This window comes from Chelonia mydas, chromosome 3 (genome assembly GCF_015237465.2).
Source record: "Chelonia mydas isolate rCheMyd1 chromosome 3, rCheMyd1.pri.v2, whole genome shotgun sequence".
NCBI classification, from domain to species: Eukaryota; Metazoa; Chordata; order Testudines; family Cheloniidae; genus Chelonia; species Chelonia mydas.
In genome coordinates, this window is record NC_057851.1 from 97,923,093 (window position 1) to 97,930,278 (window position 7,186).

The 7,186-nt window shown below is 38.9% G+C and overlaps 1 pseudogene; it reads right to left on the minus strand.

Moving 5' to 3' along the window:
* Positions 1–2,251: 2,251 nt before the first annotated feature.
* On the minus strand, positions 2,252–3,260 carry LOC102941499 (annotated as a pseudogene).
* Between the last annotated feature and the right edge of the window lie 3,926 nt (positions 3,261–7,186).

Consider the following 7,186-nt stretch of genomic DNA (forward strand, 5'->3'; position numbering starts at 1 on the left):
TGGCTGGTGAATCTTGCCCATATGCTCAGGGTTCAGCTGATCACCATATTTGGGGTCAGGAAGGAATTTTCCTCCAGGGCAGACTGGAAGAGGCCGTGGGGTTTGTCGCCTTCCTCTGTAGCATGGGGCACGGGTCACTTGCTGGAGTATTCTCTGCACCTTGAAGTCTTTAAACCATGATCTGAGGACTTCAATAGCTCAGACATAGGTGAGAGGTTTATCGCAGGAGTGGGTGGGTGAGATTCTGTGGCCTGCATTGTGCAGGAGGTCAGACTAGATGATCATAATGGTCCCTTCTGACCTTAATATCTATGAAAATTACTACCATTTTATATTTCACATTTTACTTTATTTCACCTGAAAAAAAGGAAAAAAGTACACACAGTTTTAGAAAAAATGAAGAGTATAAAGGTGCCCCCAGGGTAACTGGCAGACAAGGTTTTAGATGTTGTGCAAACACAGCATCAAGGCAGATTTTCAGTCTGAAATAAATTCAGTTTTCAACAATAATCAGTTATTTAAATTTTAGGACTTATTTGTACTGCATCTTAACCAAAGATAAATGCTGGCATAAATCACAGGGTTGACAGAGAATTTATAATTAATAAAATTACCTGCCCACTTGCATCAGCAGGATTATCAGATCAAGAAAAATCATCTATGATGTTAAAAAATGGTGATCAAAACTCCAGAAGTGCTCCCCCTGGCTACTAACAGAGTTTTACCTTTCTCCTTTTGCTATAACCTGTTGTGGTTTTTGTGATGGTGACTGGGTTTTGCTTGCTATACTTCTGTTCGTTCAAATCTGTTGTTCAGCTAGCACAAACATTTTGGAATAAAAGACTAGCCAGTGGATCCTGCCATGAATGGATGTTTCCCTGAGCTCTGGGCTTCCCTAGTATTTATGTCTCAGAATGGAGCATACTCTTCAAACACTGGATCTTGCAAGATTTGCCTGGGGAGTTGCAGAAAAGCGGTGTTCTTTGGGGTACAAGGGTATGAACCAGGGAAGAGGCTGCAGGTGGCTGCTTCCAAAGGGGGCAGGATGAAGTGAGCTACCTGCCTATCCCAGTCAAAAGGCTCTGCCATGAGAAGAGGGAGTGAACAGCTACTCTATTTCCAACAGAGGCATTATTTTATATGATATTTGATAAATATTAAGATAAAACATTATTTATTCAGCTGAATACTAAAAGTCAGTCGTCATCCTATTGCTATGTGTCGCCAAGTACATTTTCTTGAAGAGGCTGTAAGCCACTGATGAAGTTGGTTAAAGCCTTGAGTCAGTTGGACATTTATAAAATCATGTCTCATGCTCTCATTAATGATTTGGATATAAGCAGGAGGCACAGTTTTTCTGTTGTGAAGATGCTAATTTATCTCTGCCAACTCCATGTCACTGCTGTGTGTGGCTTGTTAACTCCACTCTGGGGCTAAAGGAACAGCTCTTTAGGCAGAGCTGGGACAGAGAATTCCTACAAGGAGAGCCCTGAGAACTGCCAAGCCTTGGGAGAACGTTTGGACTGCAATTTACTATTAATTTCTTATTAATAACCGCAAGCCTCAGGAAGAGGGAGAATTTCACTCTATACAGACTAAAGCAGGCAGGGGAGAATTGCCACCGAAATTGTATTAAAAAAACCAAACAGTTATTTTTGGAATTTGTAAATTAAACTTTTAGAAGTTTTTATTAACAAAATCCAGCTAAGTTCATGTTATACTCAGTTAATTTGCGTGCTACAGTAAAGTCAATGGCATGCTCCTATTTCACTTACAATTTAGCAAACCAGATAATAAGCAGTTCCTGTTTATTATACAGGAATATTGAAAACTAACAAATATTTCTCATTCACAACTTGCCTGTCCAGGGCATCTGTAGCAAGTGTGTGAAATCCAGATCCCTTGCTGCAAGTATAAAATATCTTAGAGCTTGTCTACATGGGAAATTTACTGGAATTGATTAATATTAATTGTGGAGGGCCATTTTATCTTCTCATTCACAAAATTACAACCAATGGACATTGCTCTCTTGTTTCATAGCATAATCTAGTATTAAATTAACAGTATCTGTAAATAAATTGTCTTGATATCATGATAAACCAGTTTTTCACAATGATAAAAAGTTTTACAAAGTACAAAATCAAGATGACAGTATTTCATCCAGCAAAAGAAATACACAGCCAAATTTTATGAAAAGGATAAGGACTGTGAAACGTGAGTTGAGTAGCTTTGTGCAGGAGCGGATAGGTTTTCATTCTGGAAACAAATTCATTGTTGAACAGTCAAGCCAGAGCATTTTACAGCTAAGAATCACTTTCATTGCTTTTCGAAACCAAGGATAAAAGACAGAGTAAATCAAAGGATTAACGGCAGAGTTGGAATAAGTGAACCAAAGCAGAATATCAAAGACAAGGGGTGGTGTTATGAAGTTAAAAAAAGCATCAATTATTACAATTATAGAATAAGGTGACCAGAATACCAGGAAAGCAATCACAGCAATACCAATGGTTTTAGCAGCTTTCCTCTCTCTTCTGCTAACTCTGTCACTGTAAGTTTCAGACGACTGGGTGTTGTTGCTCATCATCTCTATCATTCTAGCTTGTTGTTTAGCCTCAGCAAAGATTTTGCTGTAAAGTGCTATCATTGTAAAAGAAAGTATGAAATAAAGGAGAGAGGTTGTAGACAAATTGACAGCTTCCTACACAGGAGAAGGTATTTACTAATTCTTGTATCCCTTTGTCATTAGCCCCAGTGAAGACAACAGAAAAACTGTATACTAAGGAAAATGTCCAGGCAACAGCTTTGCACATGACTGAAACTGGCACTGTGAACTTGAGAGGGTAAATTAAAGGATCAGTAACAGCAATGTAACGATCAACAGAGATGAAAAACAAGTGAAATATTGATGAATAACAAAAAGATGCATCTAAACAACTGTGGAATCTACAGAATGTTTCCCCAAAATACCAGCATGTTTCGACAGATCTTATACTGTTGAAGGGCAGCACCGTCAGACCCAAACAAAAATCAGCACATGCCAAGGAGGCGAGCAAAATATTTGTAGGAGAGTGAAGCTGTTTGAAATAAGCAATTGTAATCATTACCATTAGGTTTCCACCTAGTGTAAGAACTGTCAGAAAACTAAGCACAACATACAAAGTTATGCGGATTCCAGAAGACCATGATGTTTTATAGCAAGATCCATTAATATTCTCAAAGCAATATTGTGTTTCTTCATTCTGAAAAAGCGCTGAAGTCATGTTGTGCTCTTAACTACTCTAAACTTTTTTGTGTTTGCATTTGTATACTAACACTGATGGCGTGAAACTTGTTGATCAAGCTCTTCAGTTTTTAAATCTTTCTGAAAAAGAGAATTAAAGTTGTTATGAGTGAGAGTGCAATCATTCCAATGTGTTGATGATTTCCATAAGTATACTAAAAATGTGTATGTAAATACAAAGTAAATAGAACATAGCAAAATATTTGTAACTACAGCTTTCAATGGCATTTTGAAATAAATAAGTAGCAAAAATACTTTATAATTGAAAAGTTTCTCCTGTGCTATAATGTAGAATTTATTTTTACCTATTCATATTTATTTAAATTCCCACCTTTATTGATCTTGCAGTGGGGTATTTTTATTTCTCTCCCTCTCATATTTTTGGCCATTTTTCTACACGCTGGGCTAAACTCATTCTAGTGCTAAGAATGGAGGAATGATTGAAGCAAATTGTGTCTTCTGTAGTCCAGAGCAGCCCCCAATGCAAATTTGGGCAGCCCTAAATTGCACTCTAGTTGCCATGGCTTCTATGGCTTTGGAATAGCCAGGGTGCGGAAGTTCCCTGAGTACACCTGGCCAGGCTGCCAATATATCCCCTCCTTCCTCTGGCCTAACCACAGAAATTCCCCTGCCCCATGGGTTTCTGCAAGTGTAAAGTTTGTGGAAGAAGCTCTGATCTTCCCTGGAGGCCACTTGCTAAGGGACTGTGTAGCTGCCAGGCTGGTGAGGGCAAAGGAGTTGTGGGCCACATATGATTTAGGTCCTGTCTTCCTCAATGAGATTGAGTAGGTGTAGAAGTATGTCGAGATGGCGCTTCCATTCCAAACCTATATTCTCCATGGCTTATAGGTTCCTCAGAAATGCAGGTCGATTCTTTAGTGGTGTTCAGGCCCTTAGGCCTGGTCTACATTATGAACTTATGTTGGTAGAATTACATCACTCAGGGATACGAAAATCCACACCCCTGGGCTCCACCACAGTTAAAGCAATTTCACCCCCACTGTGGCCAGCAGTAGGCCGATGGGAAATTTCTCCGATCAACCTAGCTACTGCCTCTCGGGGAGGTGGATTACCTACACAGGAGAACCCCTCTTGTCTGCGTAGGTAGCGTCTTTTCTGAAGCTTTTCTTTCACCCACCCGCCCCCCGCCAGCAGGGGGACATGCTGTTTTTACCCCCTATTCCCTCTGCCAGGAGGAGGACGCACTGTTTTTATTCCACCCACACACACCCACACCCACATACACCCCTCTGCCCCCAGAGTGGGACAAAGTTGCAAACTCATGCCAGGGTTCAGTAAAGAGCTTAGCTGCTGCTGAATCCTGTCCTGGAATGTCAGCTGCTGTATCTGGAGCCCAAACTGCACTTTGTTCAGAGTTGCGAACATTTTAGAATTACGGACAGCCTCCATTCCTGAGGTGTCCATAACTCTGAGGTTGTTCTGTACTAGCCAGTGATTCTGCATTTTGTAGTTGTGCATTTTGATTTTTCCTTCCTAAGTGAAGTACTTTCCACTTATCTATACTGAATTTCATCTTGTTGAATTCAGACCAATTCTCCAATTTGTCAGTCATACTGTATTTTAATACTGTCCTCCCAAAGTGCTTTAAATTCCTCCTAGGTTGGTGTCATCAACAAATTTTATAAAAATACCCTCCACTCCCTTTTCAAAGTCATTAATAAAAATGTTAATGTTAATGAACCGCGGCCCAACCCTTGCAGGACCCCACTAGATATACCCTCCCAGTCTGACAGCAAAGCATTGATAACTACTCTTTGAGAAGGCCTTTCAACCAGTTGTTCACCCACTGTACAGTAATTTCATATAGACCACATTTCCCTAATTTCTTTAAGAAACTGTCAGGGACTTTGTCAGAAGTCTTACTAAAATCAAGATATGTCATGTACACTGCTTTCCCCTTATTCACTAGGCCAAAGAAGGAAATTAGGTTGGTTTTGCATGGTTTGTTCTTGAGAAATCCATTTAGCCTATTCCTTATCACCTTATTATCCTCTAGGAGCTTCCAAAATGATTGTTTACTAATTTGTACTATGGCTGTCAAGCAATTTAAAAAGTTATTCTCAATTAATTGCGCAATTATTAGCACCATTAAACAATAATAGAATACCATTTATTTAAATGTGTGGATGTTTTCTACATTTTCAAATATATTTATTTCAATTACAACACAGAATACAAAGTGTACAGTGCTCAATTTATATTTATTTTTATTACAAATATTTCCATTGTAAAAATGAATAAAGAAATAGTATTTTTCAATTCTTCTCATACAAGTACTGTAGTGCAATCTCTTTATCATGAAAGTTGAACTTACAAATGTAGAATTATGTACAAAAATATAACTGCATTAAAAAATACAACAATTTAAACTTTAGAGCCTACAAGTCCACTCAGTGCTATGTCACCCAATCGGTCAGAGAAACAAGTTTGGTTACAATTTGCAGGAGATAATCCTGTCCGCTTCTTGTTTACAATGTTACCTGAAAATGAGAACAGGTGTTCTCATGGCACTGTTGTAACCGGCATTGCAAGATATTTACATGCCAGATGTGCTAAATATTCATATGTCCCTTCATCTTCAATCACCATTCCATAGGATATGCGTCCATGCTGATGGTGGGTTTTGCTCGGTAACGATCCAAAGCAGAGCAGACCTATGCATGTTCATTTTCATCATCTGAGTCAGATGCCACCGGTAGAAAGTTGATGGTGGTTCGGGTTCTATAGTTTCCACATCTGAGTGTTGCCCTTTTAAGACTTATGAAAGCATACTCATCACCTCATCTCTCTCCGATTTTGGAAGGCACTTCAGATTCTTAAACCTTGGGTCGGGTACTGTAGCTATTTTTAGAAATCTCACATTGGTACCTTCTTTGTGTTTTGTCAAATCTTCTGTGAAAGTGTTCTTAAAACGAACATGTGCTGGGTCATCATCTGAGGTATCAAGCGGAGTGCCCCAAGGGTCAGTCCTGGGGCCGGTTTTCTTCAATACCTTCATTAATGATCTGGAGGATGGTGTGGATTGGCATCCTCAGCAAGTCTGCAGGTGACACTAAATTGGGAGGAGTGGTAGATATGCTGGGTTACTTAGGAAAGTGGTGGAATCTCCTTCCTTAGAGGTTTTTAAAGTCAGGCTTGACAATGCCCTGGCTGGGACGATTTAGCTGGGGATTGGTCCTGCTTTGAGGAGGGGGTTGGACTAGATGACCTCCTGAGGTCCTTTCCAACCCTGATATTCTATGATTCTATGAAAACTGAAGAGGAGATATACAATTCTCCCCCAAGGAGTTCAGTCACAAATCTAATTAACACATTATTTTTTAACGAGCGTCATCAGCATGGAAGCATGTCTTCTGGAATGGTAGGCGAAGCATGAAGGGGCATACGAATGTTTAGCATATCTGGCATGTAAATACCTTGCAACACCAGCTACAAAAGTGCCATGCAAACACCTGTTCTCACTTTCAGGTGACGTAAGTAAGAACCAGGCAGAAGAATCTCCCATAAATGTAAACAAACTTCTTTGTCTTAGCGATTGGCTGAACAAGAAGTAGGACTGAGTGGATTTGTAGGCTCTAAAATTTTACATTGGTTTGTTTTTTAGTGCAATTATGTAACAAAAAAAAATCTACATTTGTAAGTTACACTTTCACGATAAAGAGATTGCACTACAGTATTTGTATGAGTTGAATTGAAAAATACTATTTCTTTTGTTTATCATTTTACAGTGCAAATATTTGTAATAAAAATAATAATATAAAGTGAGCACTATACACTTTGTATTCTGTGTTGAAATAGAAGTCAATATATTTGAAAATGTAGAAAAACATCCAAAATACTTAATTAATTTTAATTGGTATTTTATTAACAGTGTGATTAATCAAG